Source organism: Schistocerca gregaria, chromosome X (genome assembly GCF_023897955.1).
Source record: "Schistocerca gregaria isolate iqSchGreg1 chromosome X, iqSchGreg1.2, whole genome shotgun sequence".
NCBI lineage: Eukaryota > Metazoa > Arthropoda > Insecta > Orthoptera > Acrididae > Schistocerca > Schistocerca gregaria.
Window position 1 is genome coordinate 517,933,250 of NC_064931.1, and position 20,782 is coordinate 517,954,031.

The following is a 20,782-nucleotide window of genomic DNA, read 5'->3' on the forward strand; positions in this document are numbered from 1 at the left end:
AGACTTTGGCTCCAAAAGCCGACATTGATGATGTTTCATTGAATGATTTGCACACTGACACTTGTTGATAGTCCAACACTGAAATCTACAGCAATTTGCAGAAGGGTTGCACTTCTGTCACATTGAATGATTCCCTTCAGTTATCATTGGTCCCATTCTTGCAAGATCTGTTTCTGGCCACAGAAATGTCAGAGATTTGATGTTTTACCAGATTCCTGCTATTCATGGTACACTCGTGAAATGGTTGTATGGAAAAATCTCCACTTCACTTATACCTCAGAGATGCAATGCCCCATCATTCACGTGCTGACTATAACACGATTTTCAAACTACCCTTGTGGCAGCAGTAGCAGATTAAACAACTATGTCGGACACTTGTGTTATATAGACATTGCCGACCGCAGTGCTGTATTATGCCTGTTTATGCATCTCTGTATTTGAATATGCATGCCTGTACCAGTTCCTTTGGTGCTCCAGTGTAGTCCTCACATATATTTATACAATTTTCCAATTAAACTGGCTTCCAAATTCAGCAAAACCATTCAACATAGCTTGGTATTTTGTTGTACGCACAAGTGTGTGCTTTTCATTTGATAAACAGTGAAGCTAGTCACATATTAAAGATAGTGTAGTCAGGTGTCAAACAGCAGCACTGTGAGACCCCAAAATATGTAGGAGTGACACTTGAGAGATCTCTTACTTTCAGAAAGTGCTGCGTGAACTGCAAGTCAAAAGTTTCCACCAGGTAAAACCTTCTACAGAAACTGACTGGATCATAATGGGGGTAGTCAACCTGAAATTCTACATACCTCTGCAATGGGAGTACACTGTTCTGCAGCAGATTATGCATGTCCTGTTTAGTATAATTCAACACTTGCCAAACAGGTGAACATAACTCTCAATGACACTGCAGAATCATAACAGGTTCCTTGAAATCCACTCTAGTTGAATGGCTTTACCACCTTACAGGAATAGTGACACCTTCTGTTCGAAGAGAAGTAGCTACGAATGAGGGGAAAAAAAAGAAAGTGGAGCAGGAGAGAATGTATCCTCAGTATGTGCACAAACTGCACACACAATGGCTGAAGTCAAGGAAGAATTTCCATAGAACATTGACAGCATTTAGAACCACTGTTGAAAAAGCTAGGTCGCAACTGTCTCCTTGCTATGATGAGAAATGGATGTCTTGGAAGTCCTTGAATAGGCTGAGATATGGAGTTGGCAGATCAAAGGTTTATTTTGTAAGATCAAGATGATATTCGGTGCATCTGTGGAGAAGAGCAGACTGTTCATCATAATTATGCTTCAGTGTCAACTGTGTCCCATCTCCCGCACAGTAGATAAACTTCATTAAGGAACAGAAGGCACATTGGAAATGACCAAGTTTAGGGTCAAAATAATATAGTCATAACTGTGTATAACATGTATGTTTCTGCTATGAGAATAAATAAATCCTTAAGTTAATTAATGGCCTTATTGAGTACTGAGCAGGTTAGTCTTACTATCTCTCTTCTAAATAATAGCATGGCACTCTGTATGTATGGAGAGTAGACAATGAGGATCTTAATTTTTGGAAAAAGGTGTAACCAATTTTGTGTTGATTATGTCTGAACAGTACTCACTATTCTTCAAAGTGGCAGTATCAGTTTCAGATAAATAACTTCTACACATACAGACAGAATAGCATACATGTGGGATTGTCATTCCCTAGCACAGTGTCAACTATTCTCATCTAACAAACTTTTATGTGCTATCCATCAGGAACAATTGTGTGCTTATTTTACCACATAGTAGAGACACTGAGTCATAGCCAGACAGCAGCCAAATGATGCCCAAGAGCAGAGTTGCCTACCAGGGGGTGAAACATGCTACTAAGCATGACATGCTTCATTTCAATGGCTGCTTCAAAATCCATGCTATCTGGACCCCACAGGACTAGTTTTTTGAGCTACTTAGATGAGAGTTACCCTTGCAACACAACCTTCATTCCCATACCCCTCCTTGCCTCAATCTCCACTTACCCCTGTACCCAAAACACCTTCTCTACATTCTCCTCCTCTTCTTTTCTGCTATCCCCTCCAATTTGAGTTCCCTAGATCACATCAACTTGGGCTGCACAAACACACTGGTTTCCATGCCATTTGTCACCTTCTATCTTGTGCACCTGGTGTCTCTCGCTCTTGCATTCCTATCTTGTAGACATGCTGCCTCACTGTAATACATTCACCAAACACTGTCACCCACTGCTCCCCTAATTTCTCCCCTCGTCCACTCTAACCAGAACAACCCCTCACTCAAGTCTACCTGCCAGCATTGTGTGTTCTGGCGGCACAGTGTAGTTGTACCTGTGTGTGTGTGTGTGTGTGTGTGTGTGTGTGTGTGTGTGTGTGTGTGTGTGTGTGCGCATGAGTGTGTGTGCACATGCATATGTGCCTGTGTGTGCATGTGTTTGTGTGGGGGGGGGGGGGGGGGGCAGGGGGATGTGCACTTTTGCATTTGGCTTTATATGCATACTCTGACTTCAAAAAGGGTATGTTGAGAACCTAGTGAAGTTTCTGGTCTTGGGTGTCTGTCGATGGTACGACACCACTACTACAGGGTGGAACAGAGGAAACGCATGTTTTTCACTGTTGAATGACTGGGACACGGTTTGATAAAAATAATAAAAACAATCATTAAGTGATAGATTTTTAATGCAGTTTTGAAATATACATTCTTTAATTAGGTTCAAAAAATAATGTCTTGGAGATGATGTCCTTAATGGATACAATTTGGTTCCTCTCCCAAAAGTTACACATGGCTCTCTCCAACATTTCATTTAGCACGGCGTCAATTTCCTGACAAATGGAATTCTTCTGGTCATTGATTGTACGAGGCTTGTTCATGTAGACTTTTGATTTTAAATATCCCCACAAAAAGAAGTCTCATATCGGCAAATCGGGTGAATGAGGGGGCCAGTAAACATCACCATTTCTCGAAATAACATGTCCTGGGAACGTTTGTCAAACCACTTCCATGGATGCTCTTACTGTGTGAGCTGTGGCACTGTCCTGCTGAAACCATATTTCTCTCATATTGACTTGATGTCTTTCAAGTTCTAGATGAAGAAAGTTGTTCAACATTTTAATGTATCACACTGATGTCACAGTAACTGCAGTTCCTTCCTCTTCAAAAAAATAGGATCCAACAGTCACCATCTTTGAAATGCAGCACCACACTGTTACTTTTAAACTGTGGTGAGGTCTTTGGTGTAATTCATGTAGATTCTCTGGCACCCAATACCGACAATTTTGAACATTGACGTAACTGTCTACATGAAAATGTGCTTCATCACTCATGAAGACTGTAGGATCTGCATCTTCCATAAAAATTTCGTCCATTATGCTACAAAACTCTCTGCACTGCACAAAATACCCTTCACTAAGCTGCTGGATGATCATTATCTTGTACGGGTGAAACTTAAGGTCATAATGTAAGATGCGATGAAGCTAACAATGTGACATACCCAGCACTGAAGACAGTGATCTATCCGATCTTTTCAGACTAGCAAGAACTGCCATTCTCACTCAGTCTACATTTTCCAGAGTATGAACAGAACAGGGAAGACCAGGTCTTTTCTTTTCAATCACAGATCCAGTACTTCTAAATGCTGTAACCAATCGGAGTATAGAATTTTGATCAGGCACTGCACCTCGACGTCTAACTCTAAAATGTTGACAGAAAAGATGTTGCACTGTGACCATGGAATCATTGTTTCTAAAGTACTGCTCGACAAAGAACACACAATGCTCTATGCTCCAATGCTCCATAATGACGGGAATGGAATTGTATGTGCAGTCTGCCAACATTCATTAAAGGTCAATACCCCCTCTAGTCGCCACATACTAGCACTTCAAAAAACATGCATTTCCTCTGCTCCACCCCATATTAGGTGAGTTGTTACCATTGTTCCTAAATTATTTACATTGTGCTAGAACCCTCGATGCTATATTTGTGTGCTTATTTTATAATATGTGGTATCTGTGTGAGTCCCTTCCCCTTTCCACACTTTATTTTGCTTATTTATAAAAAGACAGAACTTTTATTTGTTTCATATATTCTTTATTTAATTATATATTTATATTATACATTTCACAATGCCTCATTTAAAAATATTGTCATGTCATAACCACATTCAGATCCAAATTGAAAAGCATGTTTATCAATGAAGTACAACACCTAGCGCTGGAAGTATATTTATTACCAACACCAACATACAGCCATAACAGGACTGAATTGAACACCTGGTTGGATAGTCCTGCTGTTTGTACAAACAGTCAATATTTCAGAATGTAGAAACATTTTTGTATTCCATTCTGACCTCTTATTTGTGAACCATCCTTTGGGACAATGAAGCGGCATACGGTATGATGATCTGTTAGAATGGTGAATATTTTTCCAAATAAAGGTCGCCAGAACATATTGATGACCCAAACAACTGTAAGGCTCTCTTTCCAATTTGTAGAGTAGTTCCTCTTGGACTAGGAGAGGTCCCTGGAGGCATTAGCTATCGCCTTTTTGGCACCTTCCTGAATTTGTACTACACTGAAGCACCAAAGAAACTGGTACAGGCATGCATATTCAAATACAGAGATCTGTAAACAGGCAGAATACAGCGCTGCAGTCGACAATGCCTATATAAGGCAACAAGTGTCTGGTGCAGTTGTTTTATTGGTTACTGCTGCTTCAACAGCAGGTTATCAATATTTAAGTGAGTTTGAATGTTGTGTTATAGTCAGCAATGGGACACATAATCTCTGAGGTAGTGATGAAGTGGGGATTTACCTGTACAATCATTTCATGAATGTACCATGAATATTAGAAATCTGATAAAACATTAAATCTCTGACATTGCTGTATGTGGAAAAAGATCCTGCACGAACAGGACCATTGACAACTGAAGAGAATTGTTCAAAATGACAGAAATGCAACACTTCTGCAAATTGCTGCAGATTTCAATGTTTCAATTCTGGGCCATCAACATGTGCTAGGGTGTGAAGCAGTCAATGAAACGTTACTGATATGAACCTTCGGAGCTGAAGGCCACTTGTATACTCTTGATGACTGCACGACACAAAGCTTTACACCTCGCCAGGGCCCATCAACACCGACATTGGACTGTTGCTGACTGGAAACATGTTACTGGTCAGATGACTCTCATTTCAAATTGTATCAATTGGATGGATGTGTATGGGTATGGAGACAACCTCATACATCCATGGACCCCAGGGGCACCGACTTATAAAAAATATTGGGGGGCCTCATACCGGGTGTTTTGCTCCGGGAAATTTTCTAAATTTTAGATGAAAAAGAGTGACTTTCAAAGTTTTTTTAAGCATTTTAGAGTCATGTGATCAACATTAGAACCCCAAAAACTGGGATCTCAGTAACTCGACACCCGGGAACTCGACAAGCCTTACACATTTTTTGGCTTTGAAAAAAGAAAACATAAATACACATGGTATTTTCATAAAAAGCTAAGTTAATTTCCAATAATAATCATGCTTATAGACTATTACAGAGCAGTGAATATATAGCTCTGAAAAGACAGAAATTATATTTAAATAAATCCTAAACTATCATTAAAAGAATAAAACATAAAATATTGCTGTCACACCATAATAGCACTTTGATTAATAAGTGAAATAGCTAATTTAAGCTTATGTTGAATAAGGCTCAGGGTTTATTAAATAAAAATATTATATCAAAGTTAATGCTTTAATACAGTTAATAAAGTTAATACAGTATGCCCAATACTTTCAGTAAAATGTATGTAAATAGCGGGTTTTAATTGGGTCTTACACTCTAAAAATATTTAAGAGTTTGAAAATAACTAATAAAGTACTGTAGTAATAAAATAATACAGTACTAAACAAGTACTAATATTCTGAAACTGAAAATTTAATATTATATATGTATTTAATTCTCTGTTTTATAAAGATTTTTAATATTGCTCTAAATGTCATTATTAGAGCTAGAGTGTCTTAAGAAAGGTGCAAATGTTGATTTTCTGACTGGATTACTGAATGTGAAGTCATTGATGACTGGTCAGGTATCCAATTCATCCAGAACATCTGGGTGGGAATGAAGAACAGCCAAGTTGTTCAATTGCTTCTGTCCCCTTGTTAATCGGAGATATGACTTCAGATGTATAAGGGCACTAAATGACCATTCTGCTGTTGCTGTCATGATTGGAAGTACTTGGAGAAGCTTAATGCACTTCAATTAACATTTCTCCCACTGCAGGCTCTTGTCTAATGTACTTTCTTACATCACTCCTGTTTTTTAAGACCAGTTGTTTTCTATTAGCAATATATTCAAGTGCAAGTACAGTCTCTCAATGTCTAGGTCATATTTGAAAAACTCAGTTGATTTTTCCAAATTTGTATCACTTCTGTTTACTAAAAGCAAGCACTCTTGTTTAACTGCAATGACCTGTGTGAGTCCAGTTGAAGGAAACTGCTCAGTAACGCAAGATTGAACCGTTTCACAAACTTCAAAGTAAATAGCTTTGTAGTATTCCTTTGGGGTTTGAAAGTGTGTGGTGAGCTGGCTTTGTTGTTTTCATTCTTCTTTGGTATACTTTAATTCCGAGGAAGTGAAGGATTATCAACTTGTGAAGGTTTTTCTTCTCAACATAATTCCCAAAAGTGTTCAAAATTATCACACCTTCCATTCAATACACAAATCAAGCCCTTATATATTTTTTTTCAGATCAGCAACTCTTAGATGAGGGCATTGAATTTTTTCATTGACATCCTCTACTGGGTTCATTGCATGGCAATAAGGACGTAAAAAGAAATAAGTCCTGAACTGTAACTGACTTAAGGTAGCCTGCACATTTGTAACCTGCAATTGTTTTGTCCTCTGCAGAAAATGTTTCAAAAAACTCTAGAAGTTCTTCAAAATTTTTCAATATTCTCAAGATGCTATAAGCTCGCATAGCATCAAGTCGGGCAAAGGGGTGCTCTCACAGTGTATGCTTCTGAAAAGTCCCATCCTTCTGTTGGATTCCCTTACAGTGTTTATTAAGTCCTTGGCTAAAGCCATAATGTCCCTCATAGATGTAAGAAGACAGAGACTGTCTACAACTTCCATGTTTAAACTGTGAGCAGTGCAATGCACATAACATGCATTTGGTTGTATATTCCAAACTAACTTTTTTAGTCCTTTGAACTTACCTCTCATTTATGAGGCACCATCATAGCACTGTCCTCTTAAGGTATCCATTTACAAATCAGACAAGCAAAAACATATTTTAAAATACTAAACAGAGTTTGTGATTCAGTGTTGGGGGTCTTGTATAAGCCAATAAAGTCTTCATTGATGATTAAGGAATCATCGACAGTACGAATACAAAATGACACTTGTTTGTAAATCAAAGAATCACTTGTTTTGTCAACCATAATACAAAAATGTTCAGTCTTCTTGATCGAAGCCAATACCTTTCTCAACACAGACTTTCCTAGTAGATCAGTGACCTCATTTTGAATATTGTGGGATGTCCACTTATACCCAAAACGCCGTAACCAATCTTTAAACTCAGGTATGTCATTCTTTCAAAGTTCCAACAATTGAAAAATATTTGAGTTTACATCTTCATACCATCTAACTGCTAGTCCTTGTTGGCATAGAAATTGAATGGTAGTCAAAATTGTCTCAAGAGTTAAATGGCCTTTCTTCATATCACTATCTAACTGTACATTCAATCGGGAGGCCACACTTCGGTTAGTGATAGAATTAGTTTCATAACACCTTCTTTATGTGTAAACATATTTTCATGAAGACAGAATTTTTCCAAAGCTTTTTTCCAGTTTTCATGAAGACAGAATTTTTCCAAAGCCTTTTTCCAGTTAGAAAAGCCTATGAAGTAAATGCATCTACTTGTTTTGAAGAAAATTGTAATATATTTTTAGCATCTGCTATTTGCAGGTTTTGCAAAAAACATTTTCAGTAGATGCTTCATATTCTAGCCATATATATTTGATCAACTGAGACTTCTGAAATTCCAGTTTTTGTCTGTGAACAGTTCTTGCCTGAAGATGATGAAGCAATTGATGACACAATAATTGTTGGAGGTTGACTTGCAGGATCATCAACTTCCAAGCACACCTTTTTGGTAACAAACTTATCCATTGCAAACTTAATTCACAATACACTAAGAGACTATAGTATGTGAAGAAAATATAGTCATATAAAATAGTCCACTAGACACTAAAGTCAGAACACTAAACACGTCTGCAACATGCATTGAACGAAGCTATCCACACTGAATGACTTGGACAGAAGGGTGGGCCTTATATAACCACGGTGTCATAATGTCTCAAAGTGTCAAGGCGATGTGAGGCAGAGGGTTCTAGCCACTTCTGCTCCAGTCTTTTTGATGTCACTGCGGCTGCAGTGCTGGCCCGCCGGCACCAGACTTTACCTGAAGGTTCGCACACTGGCAACAAATTGTAAGTGTGCCCACAGCGCCGTAACACTATCATGAATCACATCACTCATTTTCAGTTAACCTCCTTACTACAATAATAATTATTTCTTTTAACTCATTACCTAATATATTTTAAAATGTAACTATCATCAAACAAGGAAAATAAAAATCCAACATAATTTAATGTTTTAACAAAGCATAATATAAATAATATTTTTTTTTTTTAAATTACTGAGGGAGGCCGCCCCACCAAACGAATTATTAAGGGGGCTCGGGGCCCCTCAGGCTCCATGGAGTTGGCACCTGTGATGGACCCTGCATGTCAACAAGGGATTTTTCAAGTACGTGGAGGATCTGCCTTTCAGTGTGCTCTTCAGAAGAGATCGTCACCTCCCCTCCCCTCCCCCCCCCCCCATTCCCACACCATTCTCTTTCAGATTTATTGACAGCCCTGCTGGATTCATGCTGTCATTTCCCTCCAGCACTACTTCAGACATTAGTCGAGTCCATACCATGTGGTGTTGTGGCACTTCTGTGTGCTTGCAGGAGCCCTTCATGCTATTAGGCAGGTGCACTGGTTCTTTGGCTCTTCAGTGTAGAACAACACCCATCCCATAACTGCTGGCAAAGGTGTAATGTTCTGTCTACGCATTCTCAATGTGCAGTGCAAAGAAAGACGTTTGTTGTACTTTGTTCCAAGGAAATTTGACATTTCCCTGTAGTAGTCCTTTCAAGGGACATGCTCTGACCTGAAGTGCTTCATGACGCACCAGCAGTGTGATCACATTCAAAGGATACTTGTCACATAATGAATGTGCCAAGAAGTCAGAAAATCTGTGACTGCTCTTAATTTCACTGGGGCAGTATGGACTCCATCACCATTCAATTAGCTGTCTGAAGACTTTTGTTTCTTTGGAAACAAAGATACACTTTTTAGGATTCAGTAAGAGGCCTACAGTCTGAACACACTTCAGGTCACTGTTGTCAGGTCATTTAGATGTTCTTCAGATGTCTTCAAAAAATGATAATGTCATCCGGATAGCAAAGATATGTTACCCATTTAAGATGATGAAGCAGGTTGTGTTTCATATGCTCAAAGGTGGCTGAAGCATTACATATTCTATTAATTTTGAACTCATAGAGGTCATCAGGAGCTATGAAGGAATTTTTTTCACAGGAAGCCTCATCAACCTCTATTTGCCAGTAACCCATCAGTCTGTAAATAACTGAGAAATACAGGGTGGTTGTAATGAAACTTTTGCTACTTTAACTGCTTTAGATGGAAAACTATTTACTATTTGGGTACCTAACTGTATAGGAATGATGTTCAGATTGTACGCTGCAAGATTTGCATTGTTAGTAGTGTTAGGGTTATGATTTGCCAGTAGGCACTGGTATTGGTATGGCAACATAAGGTTGAAACACAAGCATCAGTATGCATTACAACTGCAGAAAATCAATATGGGTCTGGACAAGATGAGCAGGGTCTTACTCATATACATGTTTTATCAAAATGACAATAATAGTGCTGCTGCTCCTCATGGGTATCGATGCATTAAAGGGATATGGAGAGGTCCTCTTTCAGACTGGTGTTAAATAACATAATTTTGAAGTTCAAACTAACTGGAGATTTGGGAATTGCTCTTAGGAGGGGCCAACAGCCAGTTGTGCCACAAATTGTTGAAGAAGCTATTGTTGCAATGGCGGAGAATGCTGGATGCAATTTGCAATCTTCAAGCAGTGCCCGAGCTGTGTCATGACAACTAAATATTACATGGTTCACCATTCAAAAAGTGCTGCACATTATTTCTGGTGTGTTTGCAGGCTGTCATGGTTGCAGATGGTTGTCACATTCAGCAACCTTTGTAACCTGGAATGGAAACATGGTATGCAATTAACAAATGTTATCCTTTCATGTGGAAATTAAAATGTGTTTCTTTCAATGGTTTATTTCTCTTCTGTATGCCCTTTCAAATGTTTCCAAGAAGTTTCATCATCCTACAAAGACTCATTTTTCATGGGGCCCAATGCAGTAGCAAAAGTTTAATTATAGTGACCCTGTACTTTGCTCCTCTCAAGCAGTCTAAACTGTCATCAATGCACAGCATTGAGCTGATATTTTTTTTCAGTTTTATTCTGTAATTTGTAATCAAACCATAAATATCATTTACATTCCATATTCTTCATAAGAACTACAGGAGAGGAGCAAAGACTTGCTGAAGGTTCAATGATGTCATCTTGCAGCATTTTCTCCACTGTCTCCTGGATTATCTATCATTCAACCAGCAATGGCTTATACAAGTTCTGGATAATTGGTGGGTGATCCCCTGCACTAATATGGTGTTGTGCCATGGATTGCTTGGTCTGTGTTTCTATCTACTCCAGAATATAATGCATTAAAAAATCGGTGCATATTGGCCTAAACTTGCCGATGTTGATCGTTGATCAGGCCAGATACTATTGTCAGTTCGATAATAGCCTCTTCCCTTGCATTATCTGTAAAAGTACAAGAACACAGTTCTTCATCAATGAACTTACTCTGGCATTCCTGGAGTGGTTCAGGTGTCCCTAGGCACATACAAGGTGACAATTATTGAACTATATGAAATAAAATCATCATAACTTCTGAATGGTTTACATTAGGATATTCAAACTCCAGTGTCAGCTGCTTGTCATGATGGGAATTAGTATGCACTGTACGGTTTGGTTTAGTGATGCACTTTCATTTGGACGGGTTCATCAGTAAGCAAAATTTCCGCATTATGGTACTGAGAATCCGAATTTCACCATCAAGACGTCTCTTCAGCCTCAACAGGTGACTGTGTGGTGTGCAATGTCCAGTCACAAAATAATCGGTGCAATATACCTTGACGGCACTGTGACTACTGAATGGTACGTGAAGGTCTTATAAGTATATTTCATCCCCATTATTCAAACTAGCCTTGATTTCAACGATATGTGGTTCATGCATATTGGAGCTCAATGCCATCGAAGCAGGAGAGCGTTTGATGTCCTGGAGGAGCATTTTGGGGACTGCATTCAGCCTCTGGGGTACCCAGAGGCCTCTGGCATGAGCCTCGATTGACCACCTTATTCTCCGGATCTGAACACATGCAAGTCCTTTTTGTGGGACTGTATTAAACACAAGGTGTACTGTAACAACCCCACAACCATTGCTGAGCTGAAAACAGCCTTTCAGGAGGTCATCAACAACATCGGCATTCCTACACTTCAGCAGGTCATGCAGAATTTCATTATTCATCTGTGCCACATCATCGCTAATGATCACAGGCATATTGAACATGAATCTATAGTGATGTTGAGTAAAATGTGTGCACACCATAGTTTGTAACTAATTTATGTTTTTTTCATATAGTTCAACAATTGTCACCCTGTATCTGTAAGGATGAGTTGTGGCTGTTGGAGAGAGCTACTGATCCAAAATTCTCCTTGACCATTTACAATGCTTGTGACTGTCACTGGCATGTAATTCCTTTTGTGAGCCTGAGTAGCTTTTTTTGAATTGACAAAATCTTTACAGTTCAACTGAGTATCTCAGTTGATGACTGGAACTTGCCTTATTGATGACAGTGGAATAACAATGTTTTCAACAGCAAACAACTGCCTAGAGAAATCTTCATTATTTTTGGTGCTTGAAATACCTTTATCAGGCAAGAGCTCTGATCCTCCACAAATCATGACAGTTAGTGATGCCTGCAAGAAATCACATGTGATAATAACATTATAAATAATTCCTGATAAAATGACAAATTTTAAGAGCTTTGTTCCACCATTGATGGTTATTCTTTCAGTACATATTTTGTTGGCTGCAATTATCTCCCAATTGTGACTTTTGACACAATCACTTTCACATCATGGAACAGAGTCTTCTTTAGCTAGCAATGACAAGCATTTGTCATTACAGGAAAAGAAGCCCTTGGGCCATCTGCTGCCTAGACAGATTGATCACATCAGTAATGATTTCAGTGATTAATTTGGTGGCTAGATGAGTGACAGTGAATGACTATGGAGTGTTGCATAGTAACCATGCCCAAGCTATAGCATTGGGCTTGGTCTCACAGATCAACTATAATTGTCTGCAGCGGACAATTGTGAACAGCTGTGCTGGTGGCTTAGTAATCACCGAAGACTCATCTTCCTTCTCGGCAGTAGTGCACTATGAGTCCAAGACAACCACAATGGAAACATAATGGCGGGTTGTCCTCTATCCTCCAAATGTAAGTTCTGCTGTTGGTTCATTATACTTGGGAGAGGAGTTGGTTTTACTTGCATTGGTCAGGTGGTGGGCCATCATTTTATAGTTGTGGCTTAAGTCCATGTTGGCCAAGTCCGTCCTTCCTGGAACATTTGACTGGTGACAGTCGTTGGTGCTAAAAATCATTACATCTCTCTGCAACATTCTCTACTACATATTATAGTGAGCTTCCACAACTTCTTCTTCTTCTTCTTCTTCTTCTTCTTTTCTTGCTTGGATTCACAGTGTGACATAGGGCCAATACATTCTGTATGTAAGGCTGTTTCATTTCCCTTGTTCAAGTGTGTTTCTACTAAGTGGTAATGGTGCTGATTGTCACCAAATATCTTCTTCAGTTTGACCTGGAATTTATTAAAGTTACTGAGCTTCTCTTCATTCTTTTCAAACCACTGATAGGTTGTGCCACCCAAGTAAATGTGCATTTTTGAGAAACACGTCATATCATCCCACCTGGTGTATTTGGTAACTTGGTTGAATCCTTTCAGCCATTTTGAAGGTAATGACCGGTGCCTTCAGAAAACCCTGAAGGATGCCTGATGTGAAGCTGATTTACTGCTGTTTTGGTATCTATTGTTCTCCTCAATATATAGTCCATGGACATGATGTAGTACTTGTATTCCAGTTCCTTTCCATGCAGACAATGGCTTTTAAATTGACTAACTTGAGCCATGGTGATGAAGGTGTTTTGAAGTACCCAGTATCTTCACCAAACAGTGTCATATCATAACAACACTCAAGTCCAAATCCACAGCAAAACCATCAGTAAAGTACAAAACGTAACATTGAATGCATATTTATTACAAAAACAAACATACAGCCAGAACAGAACTTAATTAAACGCCTGGATGGAGAGTGCTGCTATTTATACAAACGTAGAATATTCCAGAACATACGAACATTACCAACTTAAGAAATTTCAAGTACCTTCCAGAAATGATAAACACTAAATAACAAATAATTGCTGGTAGTTGAGATTGAATTGTTAACCCACAATGTGCCAGGCAGAGACACCATCTACTACACCAAACTGCATGCCACACGACACACAATACACTGATCAACTAGAACTTTATGACCATCTACCTAATAGCCAGTTTGTTCACTTTTGGCATGGATAACAGCAGTGACATGTCATAACATGGATGCAATGAGGCACTGGTAGGTCACTGGAGGCAGTTGGTACCACATCGTCACATACGTCACCTAATATCCATAATTTATGGGGAGAGAGCGCAGTGAGCTCGACGCCACATTCAGTCACATCCCAGGTATGTTCATTCGGGACTCCTGGCCTTGTGACATTGTGCATTATCTTGTTGAAAAATGCCACTGTCATCATGAAACAAGATCCCCATGAATGGGGGTACATGGTCTGCAACCAATATATGATACTTCTTGGCTATCATGGTGCATTGCATGAGCTCCACTGGACCCATGGATGCCCACATGAATGTTGAATGTTCCTCAAAGCATGGTGGAGCTCCCACCAGCTTGTCTCCATTCCACAGTACAGGTGTCAAGAAGCTGTTTCCCTGAAAGATGATGGATTCACGCCCTCCCATCAACAAGATGAAGAAGGTATTGGGAGTTAGCAGATCATGCAATGCTGTGCCACTGCATGAATGTCCAGTGCCAATGGTCACATGCCCATTTCAGTCATAGTTACCATTGTCAAGGTGTTAACATTAGCACATGCATGTGTCATTGGCTGTGGAAGCCCATCATTAGGAGTGTTCGGTGCACTGTGTGTTCAGAGAAACTTTTACTCTGCCCAGCATTAAAGTCTGATGTTAGTTCCACCACAGTTCACTGCCTGTTGTGTTTTACTATTTTTGCCCAGCCTACGACATCCAACATCCCCCCCACCGATGTCTGGATGTGGTTTAAAATCTGTTTCACTACATGTTGAAGACACTCACCACAGCAGTCTCTGAATACCTGACAATTCGTGCAGGTTCAGAAATGCTCATATTAAGCTTCTGGACTATCACAATCTGGCCTTGGTCAATCTCAGATAGATCAAGCACCATCCCCATTCTACACACGGACAGCATGTTCGCTGATACTACATGCACCATGCTAGCTTCTGACTAGCAGTCATTCCTCGCTGGCTGCTATTGCCTGAATGGGTTTGTATTGATAGTAGGTTGGTAGTCATAATGTTCTGGCAGGTTACTGTATATACTCTGTTTTAAACTAATTTGACTATTTTCCAAACTCCACATTTGAGTGATCTGTACAGGTAACTGACATGTCATTGCCATACGTGGTAACTTTCTGAGCTATGTTTCGTCGAAAGTGAGTTACATGTTTTTGATTCGGATCTTCAGTTTGAAGACTGTTTCATTGCATCTCTCCAAGCTGGTTGATACAGTGTAAGTCTCCTTATCTCTGCATAGATACTGACACCTACATTTGCTTGTATGTGTTTCCTATAATCAAGCCTTGGTCCTCACTGTTGTTTTTAACCCACCACCCATCCACACCAGTAACACCCCTCCTTTGTCAAATTGACTGTTCTTTGATGCATCAAAAATCTGATCAATCAGTCCTTGTTTTGTGCCAAAGGTTTCTGCAGTAGCCACCAGAAAGGTCGCGGGAGGCGCAGAACGGCACAGCGCATGATGGACAGTAGTTGCCGCAAGTAAAGTCCCGTCCAATAGAGGGCAATCGAGAATTCAGCCGCAACCTCTGCTGGCAAAACAACAACAACCCAGGCAGCACAGGCCATGCCCAGTCAGTTCACATCAGGCATGCCTATCAGACGGTTCCCGGTCTACACTATGTGAAGTGCGACGGAAACGTGAATCGTGTTACTACACAATTGGCGACGAGTAGGGGCATTCTTTCGCATGTTGTGTTGTTGTTCCAGTTTCGCAGCTTATCCATGGCATGGGGGATTTAGTGTGGGCTTTGATTGAGCAGCAGACGGAGCTCATTGTCACCATGAAGCAAGTGCTTCCAGTGTTCCTCTCCAGCGCCCTTCCCTCCTCCCTTTCCCCCATATGACGATATGGCGGAGGATGGGATTCATATGTACATCGCCTTCAGCAGAATTTCCAGGGATTTTATGTTGCCGATGTGGAGGTATGTCGTGCTCTTTTCTTGTCTTGGATATCTCTCTCACTGTATCAAGTTTTGCGGCAGCTGGCGCTGTTGCAGGAACCCTCGTCCTTGTCTTTTGACGCATTTTGTTCATTGCTGTCTTCACATTATCGCCACCACACGTATGTTGTGGTGGCTAGGGTCGAGTTCTATCAATGCAAGAAACAGCCCCATCAGTCTTACCAGGAATGGGCCACTACCCTGCACAGTCTTAGTCGCAAGTGTCATTTTGTCATGGAGCAGTCGCGAGAGTCGTATGCCCACGTTATGGTGCGCGACGTCATTGTTCGTTCGTCCCCTGATAGGGAGGTCCAGCAATGGGCCCTGCAGTTAGAAGACCCTTCCCTTGAGGAAGTCCTGTCCATTGCTCAATCATATGAAGTCTCTCATGCTGCAGGTCAACAGTTGGAAGCGTGGCGGTTCAGGGCAGCGCGGCCGCGTCCACTGTGTCAGGGTGGACAACGTGCGAGTGGTACAATCCGGCCGTTACGGCCGCTCCCACATGGCGCGTAAACAAAGTTCCTACCACTGGCCTCTGTTACTGTCCTGTGCATCGTGCTATATACATCATGGTCGGTCAGAGTGCCCCCAGCGTTGGGCCATTTGTCCCAAATGTAATAAAAAAGGACACATAGCTAAAGTTTGCCACTCAGCCTCAAAAGAATCAAAGGAAGCAGGTACAGAGGACATGGACGTTGACATTCAGGAAGTTTCGTTGCGCCAAGGTCCCGATGCATCGGCACACAAAGGTGTCGGTTGGGTCGCTCTGATTCCAACTGCAAGTAGATACGGGCGCGGCAGTTTCCTTGTTGAATGCACATACTTACTCTGACCTTGGGTCGCCCCCATTGGCGCCAGTTTAACAGCGTCTACGCGGCTATGGTAAACAGTTCATTCCCCTACTGGGTCAATTCACTACCAACGTTACTTACAAATCAGTCACTCAGCCTCTGACTTTTATTGTTGACAGTGATGTGAGCTCCGCTAACCTTTTTGGATTGGATGCCTTCAAGCTTTCAGTTTTTCTATCACAGACACCATACAGTTGGTCTCCAAAGATGTTCCCTATAAATCATTGGAATCTTTGATATCTGACTTTAAGGATATCTTTGAGGAGGGCCTGGGGCGTGTTTCAGACTTTGAGGCTCACTTAACATTGAAGGCGTCGGCTCGCCCGCGTTTTCTACGCACGAGGCAGATCCCCTTGGCTGTCCGCCCTCAGGTAAAAGCAGAGCTAGACTGGCTGACAGCTCTCAGGGTCATTCTTCCCATTTCTTCTAGTGAGTGGGTTTTGCTTCTCATTATTGTCAGGAAACCCTTCGGAAAATTAATTCTTTGTGGCGATTTCATCAACACCCTGTTTGGCCTTTACCAATACCTGCGGTTGGCCTTCGGGATATCCAGTGCCCCGGCGATATTTCAGCATTATCTTGAGCATCTCCCATCGACAATCCCTCATTGTATTAATTGCCTTTACGACATAATTGTCAGGGGCCGCAGCACGAAGGAACACTTGTACAACCTTCGACCCTCACTCTCAAATTCAGGTCTGTGGGCCTGCGTTGCAACCTGCGTAACTTGAACTTCTTCCAACCGGCCATTGAATATGTGGGCTACACCATCTCTCGGCACGGCATCCAGCCACTAGGAAGTTTGGTTCAAGGTATAATTGACCTTCCGCGGGCCGCTTCACTGAAGGAGTACAAGCATTTTTAGGCAAGATTGTCTATTACCACCGGTTCATTCCCAGGTCTTCCACAACAGCCCGCCCCCTGTACTGACTTCTGCGCAAGGGTGTTACTTTTGATTGCTCTCCTGCGTGCGAGCGAGCGTTCACCTCACTGAAGGGCCTCATCACATCAGCACATTGTTTGGCTACTTTTGACCCCAATAAGCCATTGGTCCTGGCTACAGATGCTTCACATTATGGGGTGGGGCCGGTCCTGGCCCATCGCAATGCAGATGGCTCTGAGCAGCCACTGGTGTTTGCATCTAAAACTCTTAGTCCCGCACAGGCCCATTACTCCCAGATGGAAAAAGAGGCTTTGGCCATTGTCTATGCTGTTTCCAAGCTTCACCCTTTCTTGTATGGTACGAAGTTTCAGTTAATCACTGACCATAAGCCATTAATATAGTTATTTGGCCTACCGGACAGCATGCCAATGCCGAAGCTCTTTTCCGTCTTCCAGTGGTCCTGGATCCTAAGTTCGATCAGGAGAAGATTATATGTTTTCATTTGGATGTGGCATTCCGCCAAGTGGTTGATGGCTTCCCGATCACTATTTCTAGAGTCGCTAGGGAAACGGCAGCTGACCCGGTTCTCCGGCAAGTATTTCACCTCGTTCAACAGGGATGGTCGTCCCGACCTCCAGGCCAGGCCTCAGACCCTCTTCATAATTATTTTGTTCTACAAGACCGCCTCTCAGTCTTGGAAGGAGTTCTCCTTCTGGCCACCTATGATGCAGCTCCTTGCTTGATTGTTCCTGCAAGTTTCCGAAGGGAGGTCCCCATTTTATGATATGAGGGGCACTGGGGTGTTTCCCATACTAAAACCATGGCTCACATACATGTGTATTGTCCCAGTATTGACAGAGGAATTGAGCACTTGGTAGCCACCTGTTCCCAGTGTGTGAGCCAATAGGTCAGCATTCTCTTCATGGCCGCCTGCAACCGAGGCATAGGAATGTGTTCACATAGATTTTGCGGGCCCCTTTCTCAATGGCTTTTGGCTCATTGTCATTGATGCTTATTCCCAATTCCCATATGTGTTTCACTTCTCCTCAACCCCTTCAGAAGTTGCAATCCAGGCACTAACAAAAATCATTTCTGTGGAAGGTCTGCAAGTCACTCTGGTATCAGACAATAGACCTCAGTTTATTTCGCAGACCTAGGATTTTTATAGGTGCTTTGGTATTCAGCACTTTGCTCTCTCACCTTTCATCCACAATCAAATGGGGAAGCCAAGTGCATGGTGCGCACATTTAAGATGCAGATGAAAAAGTATGTGCACGAATTTCCTGCGGAGGAGGCATTGGCATTTTTCCTGATGGCATACCGGCCCACACCGATGGGAGAATGCAGCCCCGCAGAGCTCCTCCGTGGGCGCCAACCTAGGACTCTGCTGCACCTCCTCCGGCCTGCTCCTCGCCAGTCTTTGCAAAATGGGGTACCCGGCTATCCACCGGGTATGTTGGTCTGGGCACGTGGGATTGGTCCAAATCCACGTTGGATACCAGCAGTGGTCCTGCGCCGCAATGGCCGCCGGCTCTATACCTTGCAGGTGGGGGACCAGGAGGTACGTTGTCACCAAAATCAGCTACGTCCACGTTTGGACACCCACCCTCCGACCCCTCGGGCGCCGGCTTCCCCATTGCCGGCACCCGTGTTGTTTTCTCAGGGGATGCTAGCGCCCCTCCCACCTGTGACTCCGCCATGCTGCGATGGTTCCAGTAGTTCCAGCACCAGCATCACCGTCATTAGAGATGCCCTGGCGAGAGCCGGCCCCCCTCGCAGGCCCAGTTTCTCAGGAGGCTGGTTCACCTGTGGTCGTCCCTTCCCCATCGTCCCTGCCACTGGGTCTTGCCCCTCCCGAGGTGGACCAGGATCCAGAGTCCGACGGCTTGTTGCCTGTTCTGTCCCTGGCTCCGGTGGTGGGATGACGGGGGCCTCTTCGTGTGGGTCACTTCCAGCCGCATTCAAAAGTTCTCGCTCGAGGGTTGTCAGATCCCTTTGACTCCAGCCTTCCAATGGACATGGAGGTCATCGCTACTGCACGACGCTCCACCTTCCGATGCAGTGGATCGCAGTGGCTTTACCCCCTGAATGAGGAGTGCAGTAGCCACCAGAAAGATAGCGGGAGGCGCACATTGGCACGGTGCGTCACGGACAGTAGTTGCCACAAGTAAAGTCCCGTCCACCGGAGGGCACGCAACAATTCAGATGTGACCTCTGCCGGCGAAACAACAACAACCCACACAGCACGGGCCATGCCCAGTCAGTTCACATTGGGCATGCCTATCAGACGGTTTCCGGTCTACACTACGTGAAGTGCAACAGAAATGTGAATTGTGTTACTACAGTTTCTTTTCTTCCTGATATAATTCAGTACCTCATCATTAGTTATCCAATCTATACATCTAACCATCAGATTTGTAATGTAGCACCACATTTCAAATCTTCTGTTTGTACAGTTTACTGTCTGCATTTCACTATCATATATGCCTACATGCAAGACAAATACTTTCAGAAAACACTTTCTAAGACTGAAATTTATATGTATCAGTTTTCTCTTTTTTTCAGAAAAAATTCTTGTATTGCAAGTCTGCAGAGATAATTTACATAATGTATAAATGAATGGCAAATCTTGTATTACACCATTCTTTACTATTAATAACTCTGAACTGTTAGTAATTAAATGATCACCTTCTAAATGTTTGACTTTTCTGTGCATTTTTTCCTGTTCAATACACAACATAAAAATAACATAATTCACTTATTACATATTGATACAACTTCTGTATCAACAAGGCATAGTTAATACAATGTCATAAAGACATCCATAAAGTTGCCACATACTTTCTGAATTATGTAGGAACTCATACCATAAGCAACAAAATTGGCTACTGCCACTTTCTGGTTGATTGTCATTCCATATATCAGTATTGTGATTGGTTTAGTTTTTTCCATAAAATTATTCAACTCTCAAGAGGCAGATGCCCTCTGTGTGTTTTTACATTGTCTTCTTCTTTGTTCTATGAGAACTATAAATCTTACACACAGTTCTGACATACACACATAAAAAACAGTTTGCATCACCCCCAGTTCCCAGAACACCTGAAGATAGACGTTGACTATGGATATTGTATCACATACACAGTCCCTTTGACTGTTCAGAGATGTCACTAAACCCACCCAAATATGTAAACAAC

General features: G+C 41.9%; 1 protein-coding gene across 1 annotated transcript in view; it reads left to right on the top strand.

Annotated features, from left to right (window-relative positions):
- The window catches only part of LOC126298209 (hemicentin-1-like), a 748,827-nt gene that overhangs the window by 529,117 nt on the left and 198,928 nt on the right, over positions 1-20,782 (top strand). The gene's annotated exons all lie outside the window — the stretch shown is intronic.